This window comes from Pongo abelii, chromosome 15 (assembly GCF_028885655.2).
Source record: "Pongo abelii isolate AG06213 chromosome 15, NHGRI_mPonAbe1-v2.0_pri, whole genome shotgun sequence".
In the NCBI taxonomy this organism is placed as follows: Eukaryota; Metazoa; Chordata; class Mammalia; order Primates; family Hominidae; genus Pongo; species Pongo abelii.
Genome location: NC_072000.2, coordinates 94,235,707 through 94,248,930, shown reverse-complemented (window position 1 = coordinate 94,248,930; position 13,224 = coordinate 94,235,707). Strand labels below are relative to the sequence as shown.

General features: G+C 42.7%; 1 protein-coding gene across 17 annotated transcripts in view; it reads left to right on the top strand.

Annotated features, from left to right (window-relative positions):
• Positions 1 to 13,224, top strand: part of EFCAB11 (EF-hand calcium binding domain 11) — a 165,753-nt gene that overhangs the window by 73,673 nt on the left and 78,856 nt on the right. Inside the window, exon 6 of one of the 17 annotated variants that reach the window (XR_008513159.2) lies at positions 9,184 to 9,306. The exons of the other annotated variants lie outside the window; for them this stretch is intronic. The gene's annotated coding sequence lies outside the window, so the exon portion shown is untranslated. The remainder of the gene's footprint in view (positions 1 to 9,183; positions 9,307 to 13,224) is intronic. 17 annotated transcript variants of the gene reach the window in all.

The following is a 13,224-nucleotide window of genomic DNA, read 5'->3' as shown; positions in this document are numbered from 1 at the left end:
AGATATATTTAGATATTCATATAATTGAATATTTTGAGAAAATATATTTTAATACAGTATGATAAAACAAATCTATAAAAATGATTTAAATGTGATTTACAAGGGCATTTGGAGATGATTTTCATCTTTTATTTTCTTGTTTTGGATATGGATTGTTGCTTTATACATCTGTAATACTTTATTGTAAATATTTAAATAGTGGGTAGCATCTGACCTGTTTGTAAAGTTCAGAAGTACCTTTATATAAATAATAGCTTCTAAAGGCCAGTAGACTCATTTAAAAATAAGCAAGTAAATTAATTCATCCCATACCTGGCAGTTAAAATAGAATGCATTTCCATTATATGGCTTTAGATTTGACTTTGTAAAAAAATTGCAATACAAACCCCACATACCACAACTACCACAGGGGTCATCTAATGAAAGGATTATTGTCTCAAAACATTGCTCAGATCATCTTTTAGTATGTCCCACCTGCAAGCTAGAATTTTTCTCCTAGTCATCTGTCTTTTGAAATCATAGAGTCTCAAACCTTGTTTTTTCCCCTATCCATTTGAGAAAATGACCAACGTTCTGTAGCGTTGGAAAGAAGGTACAGATTTAATAACAAACATGGAAACAATTGAACAAAAGTGGTAATAATCAGGCTTTTATTATTGAGCTTTGGGACTTACATGTTATTACTCATGATAAAGCTTCACAGTGCTTCTTCCAATCAGAGTTCTTACTGCTCAGTGTTTTGAGGTTGAGAGTGGTAAATTAAAGTGTGCAGTGCCTCTCAAAATAGTTATCCAGTGTCTTAATATATGAAGGGGTGCCTTTTGAGATACTCTGATTTGTATTTAGGATTTACCCATTGCTAAAGCTGATGACTTTTAATTAAAACAGTAGATCCAAACAACTGCCAAACCCTTTCATGGAATAAAATACCATATTTTAGTAAATCTGAGACACCATTGATTCTAGGGGCACCATCATATTATGTACCACTAGTGACAGAAAAAGTTCTGCCTGTTAAACTGTGACACACTGCTAAGATACCAACAATTGCAAGATGCTTTACAAATTTAGAAATTTTTAAATTGTGAAAAATGGTGTTAGAGAAGCAAGGAAATAAGATCATGTGCACCTTCGCCACCTTGTTCTGAATTATCTTTAGATTTCTTATACCCAGTACTAATCCTATCCAGTGTACTTTATTCTGCCCTTTTAGAACCTCTTCTTGGCCCCATTACCCGATTTCATTGCATGTAACCTTGACTTCACTCAAAAATACTTCTGGTTGGCCGGGTGCGGTGGTTCATGCCTGTAATCCTACCACTTTGGGAGGCCGAGGCGGGCAGATCACAAAGTCAGGAGTTCAAGACCAGCCTGACCAACATGGTGAAACCCCGTCTCTACTAAAAATACAAAAATTAGCCGGGTGTGGTGGCACACACCTATAATCCTAGCTACTCAGGAGGCTGAGGGAGGAGAATCGCTTGAACCCAGGAGGCAGAGGTTTCAGTGAGCTGAGATTGCACCACTGCACTCCAGCCTGGGCGACAGAGCCAGACTCCATCTCAAAAAAAAAAAAAAAAAAAAAATACTTTTGGTCATCAACTCTGAAAGTAGATAGTACTGTGACTATCTCAGTCAAACATGCCTCTGACCTATCCTAGCCTTACGAGAGGATGTAGACATCAATTGTGGATAGTCCGTGGGCTCATTCTTGCCTTGTAAGCAGGATGTAGACATCAGTTCATGAAGACCTGGTCCTACAGCCATTGTAGAGCTTCCCCATTCAGTGTTGGTTGGGCTTCTACCAGGAGCCTGGCATTGTGCAGGTGCCCTAGGTTACAACACTGAACAAGACATGTCCTGCAGGCAAGGAACTTGTAGTCTGGGAGAGTAGATGCCTAAATGGGGATTGGAATTCACTTAACTTTAGCCATGACAGGCAGCGCTGCCAAGAGGTAAAGTTTCTCTTCACCGCTTCCTTGATTTACTGTCCCCCCTCTTTTTTCTTGTGACCCCCAACTTAACCCTTCATAATATCAAACAAATGTAATCTGCCTTGCATTGCACAGAAGCCTATCAAGAATTCTCTACAAATGGACTATCTGAACCCATGCACATGTTGTTTTGTTTTTTACTTTTTTAAAAACACATCTTACATACATAATCATGTGCATATTTTGAATAGAAATTTCCCCAGTCCTAATCAGCTACCCAAATGGGAATAGGAATAACTCATTGTAATGGTGATGTTTGACCCTGTCTTGGAGATAGCATGTCCAAGAGGCCCAGCACCCTCTGACCTTAGGATATGATCTAAATACAGCCTCATCTGTTTAACGGAACCGTCTCCTCCTCCTCCTCCTCCTCTTTTTGTCCCTCCTCCTCGACCACCACCACCACCGATGCTAGTAATAGAACCCATTCTAGGCCCTGCCTTCTCTCTAGCTCTATCTCAGCCAAGCTTCTGGGAAAAGTAGTCTGCTTGTTGTTTTCATTTCCCCACAGTCTCTACTTCTGAACTCAGTACAGTATGGCTGTCACTTCTACCAGCTCCACTGAAATAATTTTGCTGTGCTCACCAACAACCTCCCAGTTGCCAAAAGTAACCTTCACCTTTCAGTCTCTGAATCCTTTTCAACATTCAAACTAATGACCTCCTTGAGATGCCCTTTTCCATTGGCATCTGACACTGATGTCTCTTGGGTTGAGTCCGACCTTTAACAGCCAATGCTTCTACTCGCCCTTGGTGAATGGTGCGCTGCCTGCATGCCCTTTCCAATTTTCTCTTCCTTACCAGTATACTTCTCTGGGATATTTCACTCACAGGCTCCACTCCCACATGGAGGACTCCCAGTTCCATTCCTTTAGCTCAGCTTGGTTTTCTCAGTGTCTCACCCCTATCTTCAACTCCTACTGAACCTCTTTCTCTGGGTATCCTCAATGACCCCTCAAACTCCAAATATTCTAAATGGTTTATATTACCTTTAACCTGCTGATCCTTCTCCTTTTTTGTGTAACTTTCCTTGGTTCATGATACCACCATTTACCCAGTTACCCATAACTGGAACCTCTAAATCAACCTCTTTTCTTGATCACTTATAACCAACTGGTCACCAAATTCTGTCTCATCTACCACCCCGATCTGCCTCCATTTTTTTCCACCTCAACATTCTTGACCCATGCTATCTTAGTTGGCTGTAACAAAGTACCTCACAATTGTGTGGCTATATGGTTTGGCTCTGTCCCCACCCAAATCAATTCTTGAATTGTAGGTTCATAATTCACATGTGTCATGGGAGGGACCTGGTGGGAGGTAATTGAATCATGGGGGCGGGTTTTTTCCATGCTGTTCTCATGATAGTGAGTAAGTCTCATGAGATCTGATGGTCTTTATAAAAGGGCAGTTCCCCTGCATGGCAGTTCTTAGTTGGTGGAATAATTTGTCTGTTTAATTCTGATAACGAACGAGACTGTGGCTTGCTAACTAGTTACGTGACCCCCAAGCAGTCAGCATCCCCCAACTTCTTAGAGGGACAAGTAGCATTCAGCCACCTGAGATTGAGCAACAACAGATCTGTGATGCCCTTAGATGTCCAGGGCTGCATGTGCACTAGACTGGCGGCGTTCTGCCCCCGTCCTAAAGATCTGTGGAACTTTGAACTTGAGAGAGATGATTTAGGGTATCTGATGGAAGAAATTTCTAAGCAGCAAAGCATTCAAGAGGTGACTTGAGTACTCTTTTTTTTTTTTTTTTTTTTTTTGAGACAGAGTTTTGCTCTGTTGCCCAGGCTAGAGTGCAGTGGCACGATCTCGGCTCACTGCAAGCTCTGCTTCCTGGGTTCGCGCCATTCTCCTGCCTCAGCCTCCCAAGTAGCTGGGACTACAGGTGCCTGCCAAGGCACCCGGCTAATTTTTTGTATTTTTAGTAGAGGCGGGGTTTCACCGTGTTAGCCAGGATAGTCTCAATCTCCTGACCTCTTGATCCACCCACCTCGGCCTCCCAAAGTGCTGGGATTACAGGCGTAAGCCACCGCTTACGACCAACTTGAGTACTCTTAAAAGCATTCCACTTTATTTGTTCACAAAGATGTGGTTTGGAATTGGAACTTATATTTAAAAGGGAAGCAGAGCATTAAAAAATTGGAAATCTGCAGCTTGACAAGTGCAATAGAAAAGAAAAACCCATTTTCTGGGGAGAAATTCAAGCTGGTTGCAGAAATTTGCATAAATAACAAGGAGCCAAATGTTAATCACCAAGACAATGGGGAAAATGTTTTCAGGGCATGTCAGAGACCTTTATGCCAGCCCCTCCCATCACAGGCCCAGAGGCCTAGGAGGAAAAAATGTTTTGTGGGCTGTGCCCAGGACCTTGCTGCTTTGTGCAGTCTCAGGACTTGGTGCCCTGCATCTCATCTGTGGCTAAAAGGGGCCAATATACAGCTCAAACCATTGCTTCAGAGGGTGTAAGCCCTAAGCATTGGAGGCTTACATGTGGTGTTGGACCTGTGGGTACACAGAAGTCAAGAACTGAGGTTTGGGAACCTCTGCCTAGATTTTGAGGATGAATGGAAACACCTGGATGTCCAGGCAGGGGTGTGCTGCAGGGGTGGAGCCCTCATGGAGAACCTCTGCTAGGGCAATGCAGAAGGGAAATGTGGGGTTGGAGCCTCCACACACAGTCCCCACTGGGACTAGTGGAGCTATGAGAAGAGGGCCACCATCCTCCAGACCCCAGAATGATAGACCCACTGACAGCTTGGATTGTGTACCTGGAAAAGCCACAAACACTCAATGCCATCCTGTGAAAGCAGCCAGGAGAGGAGCTGTACCCTGCAAAGCCACAGGGGCAGAGCTTCCCAAGGCTGTAGAAACCCACCTCTTACATAAGTGTGTCCTGGATGTGAGACATGGAGTCAAAGGAGATCATTTTGGAGTTTTAAGATTTGGCTGCCCCACTGGATTTAGGAGTTGCGTGGGGCCTGTAGCCCCTTGGTTTTGGCCAACTTGTCCCATCTGGAATGAGTGTGTTTATCCAATGCCTGTACCCCCATTATATCTAGGAAGTAACTAACTTGCTTTTGATTTTACAGGCTCCTAGGCTGAAGGGACTTGCCTTATCTCAGATGAGACTTTGGACTGTGGACTTTTGAGTTAATAATGAAATTAGTTAAGACTTTGGGGGACTGCTGGGAAGGCATGTTTGGTTTTGAAATGTGAAGACATGAGATTTGGGAGGGGCCAGCGACAGAATGATATGGTTTGGCTGTGTCCCCACCCAAATCTCATCTTGAATTTGTAGCTCCTATAATCCCCTCATATCATGGGAGTGACCTGGTGGGAGGTAATTGAATTATGCGTGTGGGTTTTTCCGGTGCTGTTCTTGTGATAGTGAATAAGCCTCACGAGACCTGATGGTTTTATAAACGGGAGTTCCCCTGCACAAGTTCTCTTGCCTGCTGCCATGTAAGATGTGCCTTGCTCCTCCTTCACCTTCCACCATGATTACGAGGCCTCCCCAGCCATGTGGAACTGTGAATCAATTAAACCTCCTTATAAAGTACCCAGTCTCGGGTATGTCTTTATCTGTGACATAGACTAATACTAATACTAATTCCAGTGTGAGAATAGACTAATACAGTGGCTTAAACAACAGCAAAATTTATTTTCTTACAGTTCTGGAGGTTAGAAATCTGAGAAAGCAACAGGGTTGGTCCCTTCTGAGCTCTTTCTCTTCGGCTTGCAGATGGCTACCTTCTCTCTGTGTCTTCACATATTCTTCCGTGTGTGTTTGTGTGTGTGTGTGTGTGTGTGTGTGTGTGTGTGTGTCCTAATCTCTTCTCATAAGGATACAGTCATATTGGATTAGGGCTCACCTGCATGACTTCACTTAAATGTAATCACCTCTTTAACAACCCTATCTCTAATTACAGTCACGTTCTAGGGTGCTGGGAGGTTAGGACTTCAGCATATGAGTTTTTGGGGGACACAATTCAGCCCATACTACCTGCCTTCATTTTCTTATGAGCTTATTGCTCACTCTCCCACTTTGTTTCCATACCTCCAGTATCATCTGCATTCTGACATATCTTCCATATCACCATCGGAGAGGTTATTCTGAATTCAAATAGCAGCGCAGTACTCTCCCTGCTTAAAGCCTCGGGTCAGTGGAGTATCTACCCAGACCCCTACACAAGGCACTCTTTCCTACTTGCACTGTGCCCCACTCATGCGGAAGTATTTCAGCTTCCCTAAAGGCTTAGACCTGCACCTCTGTGCCTTTGCGTGTGTGGCTTTCTGGGTCTGAATGTTCTTAACCCTGCCTCCCTTTGTCTTATCAACTGAATTGTTTAAGACCCAACGTAAGCGGCCAGGAGGAAACATGGCAAATAGCAATAGAACAAATGGAGAGAAACTGTTGAATTATTATATGAGAAGGCATCTTGTTCATAAGAACACAAAGGAAAAGAATATGGTAATGTAAATTAGGCTGTTACAGACATTTGTCATTCTGTGGAGCCCCTGAAACTTTCTTAAAGGGATGGATGATAAAATTTACATCTTCCTTTTCATCAGTTACTTAGCCATCAGTTCAGGGCCCATCTCTCCATATGTAATCACTGCCTAGCCTTCCCAAATCGGAGCCCTGTCATAGGGCTGTGGTGGGATCCGGAGAACCCACTCTCAGCAGTCTGTGTTCTTTAACCCTAGACACAGGAACAATGCAGCTCTTCCCCACCTTTTCTGAAAAATGAGTACAAATTGCAAGAAATGCAGCACAGATTGTACGATGTCAGTACATTAGCAGTGACATGGGAAATCTGATGGAGTCAGGGGGAAAAGGTGTAAATTGCAGGATAATATCAAGGGGAGGTCAGTATGTTAGTAATGCAGGGAATATGATGGACTTAAAGAAAAGGTGTAAATTACTGGGTAATAGAAAGGAGAGGTCAGTACATTAGTAACATGGGAAAACTGGCAGATTTGGGAGGAAAAGGTGCAAATTATAGGATAATGCAAAGTAGGGGCATCACTGTAAAGATGAGCTTACCTCATACCAGGAGACTGGTTGGCCATACACACTCTGGCTACAATTTTCAGTATTTTTCTAGTTCTGTCTCACTGTAGATCTTTAAGTCTTTTACAATCATTAATTAAATTTCTTTAAGAGCTCTTTAAGCCTCCTTAAGTCATTAAATTTCAAGCTAATATTACAGAGAAAAATTATTGTCCCTGCTCAATAGAAAAAAAAAGTCAGAAAGATTCCCCTCAAAACTTCTGAATGCCTGAACCTACCAACCTCATATGTGCCAACTAACAAATACCCATCTTTTAAAGAATCCTTTGCTGCACACAGACACACGTTCCTCCAAAAGGCTCTGTAAATATGACTGATGTTTGTGTGTTCAAGACAAAATTAAAGCAGTCATATAATAAAATATATCTAAATAAATTTTTTATTGACGTATAACATATGATGGGAACCTGTTCTGCACAGGCCTCTCTCATTTCCACATGGTTTATGAGTGAGGCACTCGCTGCCCTTTTTCCCAGAGTATCTTTTCAAGGATGTTTTTATAGAGAACAGCCTTCAGAGACAGAGATAGTGTCTCCCTCCGGAGCAACGGAAAAGCTTGCTTACTGACCATTTAAAAAGATCCTGGGCTAGGTGCTGTGGCTTACACCCGTAATCCCAGCACTTTGGGAGGCCCAGGTGGGTGGATCACCTGAGGGTCAGGAGTTCGAGACCAGCCTGGCCAACATGACGAAACTCTGTCTCTAGTAAAAACACACAAAAAATTAGCCGGGCATGGTGGCGTGTGCCTGTAATTCCAGCTACTCGGGAGGCTGAGGCAGAATCACTTGAATCCGGGAGGCATAGGTTACAGTGAGCCAAGATCGCGCCATTGCACTCCAGCCTGGGCAACAGAGGGAGACTCTGTCTCAAAAAATTTTTTAAAAATTCCTGGTTCCATAAACTCAAGGTTCTTCTATGATGCAGCCACTTGCACATGCAGGCATCCCTCTGGGCCCAGCTGCATCAGCCTGGAGAATTTGGGGCAAGGACTGACTCAGACGTGCTGATGCTCTTGCTGCTTGCTGTGCCGTGAGTAATGAAGTCCTTCGTTTCTGACCTAGTAGTCCTGGGTCTTCTGCCAGCATCTGTGAGCCTGTGGCATGCGGCAGCTTGCAAGGAGGCTACATCTTCAGATCCTTCACAGTTTTTAATAGTTTCTTCAACAGGGATGGGATGCTGCCAGAGGCATAGCTTTCTGGAAGAAGGATAAGGAAATCATGATCCTTAACAGGACTTGAGGGAAGTCTGTGGGAATTAGTAGCGAATGTATTGATCGAACCGTATGGTCAACCAGGCAGTCATGGTCTGCTTCATTTCCTGTTTATAAGGAGGAGTTGGGGAGGGACTTGCAGTGGATTCACAGATAATTGCCTAGAAAGTGCCCGGGTTGGTTGCTACCTTTCCTCCAGGCAGGAAGACTTCCTCACCAATGAGGTGGTCAGCCCCAGGTCCACCCATTGAAACAACCGTACAGAGATTCATCCTGGGTTGACAAAAGGCTCTACCCTCTTTCAGATAATAGTTATATAGACAGATGCCTATATTGAGTGAGAATGTAGGGAAACTTATGATTTCCATAGGCAGAAACCAGAGAATCATTAGAAGTTTGTTTTGGGAGATGAGTGGTGGGGCATGTAATACTTGTTAGGGAAGCATGGTGAGAGCTGAGCCATCTCAGTCCAGTCCCTTCTGCACTCTTGTCTGCCAACTTCAGACCCACATGGAGATAAAGGTCTCAAAGATTTTCACAGGGTTTAACCAAAACTAAAAAATCCACATTTCAAGACCCATATTTGAAAGAAAAATATTTTGAAAAGCAAGAGAATGAGAAATGAAAAGTTCAGGAAAGTGATTACTTAAGAAGATGTGGCACAGGGCTCAGATCAAGAAGGAACACAGCGGGAGCTATGGTTTTTTGTTTTTGTTTTTGTTTTTGAGACAAAATCTCACTCTGTTACCCATGCTGCAGTGCAGTGGCACGATCTTGGCTCACTGCAACCTCCACCTCCCGGGTTCAAGCGGTTCTCCTGCCTCAGCCTCCCCAGTAGCTAGACTATAGGCGCCCACCACCATGCCCGGTTAATTTTTTTTTTTTTTTGTATTTTTAGTAGAGATGAGGTGTCACCATATTGGCCAGGCTGATCTTGAACTCCTAACCTTGTGATCCACCTACCTTGGCCTTCCAAAGTGCTGGGATTACAGGCATGAGCCACCGCTTCCAGCCAGCTATGGTAATCTTGTTAGTTTTCTAGTTCTGACATTGGGGGTGAGTTCACAAGTTTTGGTTTTATTATGCTTCATGATATACCTATTAGTTACATATGTTCTTTTGTATGTATTAACTATTACATATTACATTTTTGGGATCAGCTTAGGGACATTTATAATTGGAATTATTGAATTGCTATGAGTCATATAACATCTGTTGGATTCTTATATGGCTTTAGTAGAGTGGAGGATAGCGTCTTCCCGTAAAAGCCCTGTAATATCAAACAAGAATGTCTGACAGGAAAATGGTGTATCTCCCCACCTTCCTGGGAGAAATACTGGAGATGTTCAAGGTTTTACCTTTCTTAGATAGTAGATAGATCATGAAATTATTGCAGACTAAGTGCTCCAGTATTTTCCTAATCTAAGATTATTTTAAAATTATTTTAGCTTAATGTCTAATTCTAGATACAGTTAATTTTCATCAGTTCTGAAAACAGATGCTAAACACCTATGTTTATAATGCTGAGGGGGCATTACCTGGGAATTTGAGACATTTGGGAAGATCTTCTATGTACTCTACCAACCTCACTGTTCTTGAGGAATGAAGAAGCCATCATATTTCCTTTTGTAATTCTGCCTTCCATCTGGTCAGGAGAAAGAAGGACTCTTTAAGCCTTTCTCAGGTGGCAGAACTCTAAGGAGAATCCTGTGCTTTTTGTGTCCCCTGTGAATGTGACTGCAGCTCCTTGCTGACAGCTTAGCCCAAAACAAGGCCTCTGGGGACTCACCAGCCCTTACCACACTTGCAAAGAGAGCTTGATGTGTGGTCTAGTTGTTGTTGGGAGTTAGGACACTAGATTCTTTGTGAGGTCTCTTAGGATGTTGTTGTCATAAATAATACTCTCTAAAGGTTTTTACCACCTACTGTAGACCAAATGCTTTCTGTGCTTTGCTTTATTTACTCTTCACAGCAACCCAAGGTAGCTGTTGTCCCCATCCCCATCTTGTGCTGAGGAAGCAGGGCCTAGAAAGAGGTGAAGTCACTTTTTGTGGCCTCTTAGGCAGAATGCACACTCGGTCCTGTGGATTCTATAGTTCATGCTTTTAACAGTGGCATATCTTTGTCATTTAATCCTTTAATTCTGGTAACATTACATGAGTGTATAGAATTTTTTTTAACCTCATGCAAGTGACAATGTCTTACAGTTGTGATCAGACATTATGTAATAAGGACAAGTCGGTCAAGATCTGTGACCTCCAGGCAGGAGCCCCCAATACATTAGAGATTGCTGAGATTCGACTACCCCCTTTTAAAATGAATTCCATGCTACTACTTTTCAGCAAAACTGTATCACTGATACCGAGATGGTTAATATTTTCTAATAAGCAGGATTTAACATTTTTAAAGTATGAGGAGGAGGAACCAAGTACATTAGAGATATTTTTGTTTTCGTTTTTGTTTTTGAGACAGGGTCTCACTGTCACCCAGGCTGGACTGCAGTGGTATGAACATGCATCACTGCAGCCTCGAACTCCTTGGCTCAAGTGATCTTCCTGCTTCAGCCACCCAAGTAGCTGGGAACACAGGCATGTACCAACAGTGTGCAATCTCATCATCAAGTCAAGTGAATATGGTCCCTGAAAAGAGACTGGCAAGACCAGTAGGACTAAGCTAAAATAAAGGTTTCTCTTGCTGTGATATGGGTTTGTAAGTTGGAGTGGTTTGTACTTCAAATTATGTATATTTAAACCACTGTTACGTATAGGACTATGTAGTCCTCAGAAGGAGTTTATAAAGATACAAAACATTCCTATTAAAAGGAAAGATAAGTCAATTTTGTATGAAATTCCATCAAATTAAGGCATTTACAAGAATACACCAAGATAAAATACTCCGTAGAGTTAAGCAGAAAAACTATAAAAAGCTCTCCTAAAAAGATTGCAACTGGGGGTCCCAGGTCTCTGCAGCACCGAGTGAGTACCTGTCTTCAGGGATGCGGTCAGCCTTCTGTACCTTCAGCCTCCCAAGTAGCTGGGAACACAGGCGTGTACCAACACATCTGGATAATTTAATTTTTTTTTGTAGAGTTGAGGTCTCACTATGTTACCCAGGCAGGTCTCAAACTCGTAGGCTCAAGTGATCCTCCTCAGCCTCCCAAAGTGCTGGAATTACAGATGTGAGCTATATTTCTTTAACATACTAGGATGAGACCTAGTGTGTGCACATTTGTTTCTGTAAGAAAGCAGGTTTGCATAGTATCTTGGTGTCTGTTATGCTCACGAAGGGTATGTCATTTTCCTTCTGATTTATAATTGGTCCCTATGAGGGAAGTCACAGCACTTAATGTGAAATGGGCTTCAAAGGTAGAATATGAAGTGTCTTTATCCTTAGTTTTTGGCTACAGAAAATGTAAATACACTAATCTGGCATACAGAGCACTTAAAACAAGGAACTGCAGCGTAAAGGTAGCCAGAGCTGGCCTCCTCCAGGTACAGAAGGCTGGCTGCATCCCTGAAGACAGGTACTCACTTGGTGCTGCAGAGACCTGGGACCCCCAGTTGCAGTCTTTTTAGGAGAGCTTTTTATAGTTTTTCTGCTTAACTCTACGGAGTATTTTATCTTGGTGTATTCTTGTAAATGCCTTAATTTGATGGAATTCCATACAAAATTGACCTATCTTTCCTTTTAATAGGAATGTTTTGTATCTTTATAAACTTCTGAGGACCACATAGTCCTATACGTAACAGTGGTTTAAATATACATAATTTGAAGTACAAACCACTCCAACTTACAAACCACATCATAGCAAGAGAAACCTTTATTTTAGCTTAGTCCTACCGGTCTTGCCAGTCTCTCTTCAGGGACCATATTCACTTGAGTTGATGATGAGATTGCACACTGTTAATCTATCGGTTAAACAGGTGTTTATTGCACGCCTGTTATGGGCTTAGTTCAGGGTTTTCCCCTGTGCAAGAGACAAAGGAAGTACAGCCCCCAATTAAGAATGGATTGGTTTCCAAATGATTGGGAAGCTGATTCTGGAACCTGGAATGTGGCGCCCAACAATGTAATGAATGGCGCTTAATTTTCCAGGTTTGCCCATAAGGCATCGTTAATCCCTAGTGTGGTTCATCCATACCCTGATGTCTAAGGCTCTTATTAGGGTTGAGATACAAAAGAAAAGCAGGGGGAACTTTCTTCTGCCTTTCTGGGTGCTGAGCTCACCCCTTCTTTAGTGCCCTCCTGCCACAGGGGTTCCCAAAGGTTTCTCTTGCTATGATATGGTTTGTAAGTTGGAGTGGTTTGCACTTCAAATTATGTATATTTAAACCACTGTGTCCTCCACAGTCACCAGCTGCCTCCTCCCTATTTCCCCAACCCAGCAAAACTCTCATTTCCTCGGCGTAGCAGATGTTAGTACAGAAGTATTTTGATTTAACTAATTCATACTAACATGTGCATAACTGATAACTTCCTTAATCTTCCCAGAGACATTTGCATTATTAAAACAAAATACTTATTAAGTGCATATTAAGTCAAGCAAGGGTAGATTATTTAGCACATAGGATAAAGTGAAATAAAAGATTAAGGCCATGCAAGGGCAGTTGTGTTGGGGCTGCAGGATCACGTTGGAGGCAGAACAGCCCTAAGAGGAGCTTGTTCCCTGGGGCTGGCTCTCCAAAGCCTGCCCTACTTCTCATCACTTCTTTCCTTATACTGTTTCTAAATTTATGGATTCTGAAAAAGGCCACACATTAACATGGTGATGGCACCAGCAGAAGCTCCATTGGTTGAGGTGAGGTTTGGGGAGGGCCGGGGATTGGCTGAGGTCATCCATGACTGATTTTAGGTTTAAATTACCAATACGCCAGATAGTAATAAACGTAGGGACTGCCTATATAAGGCAGGGTCGCTGACTAAAGAACAAGACAAAGGT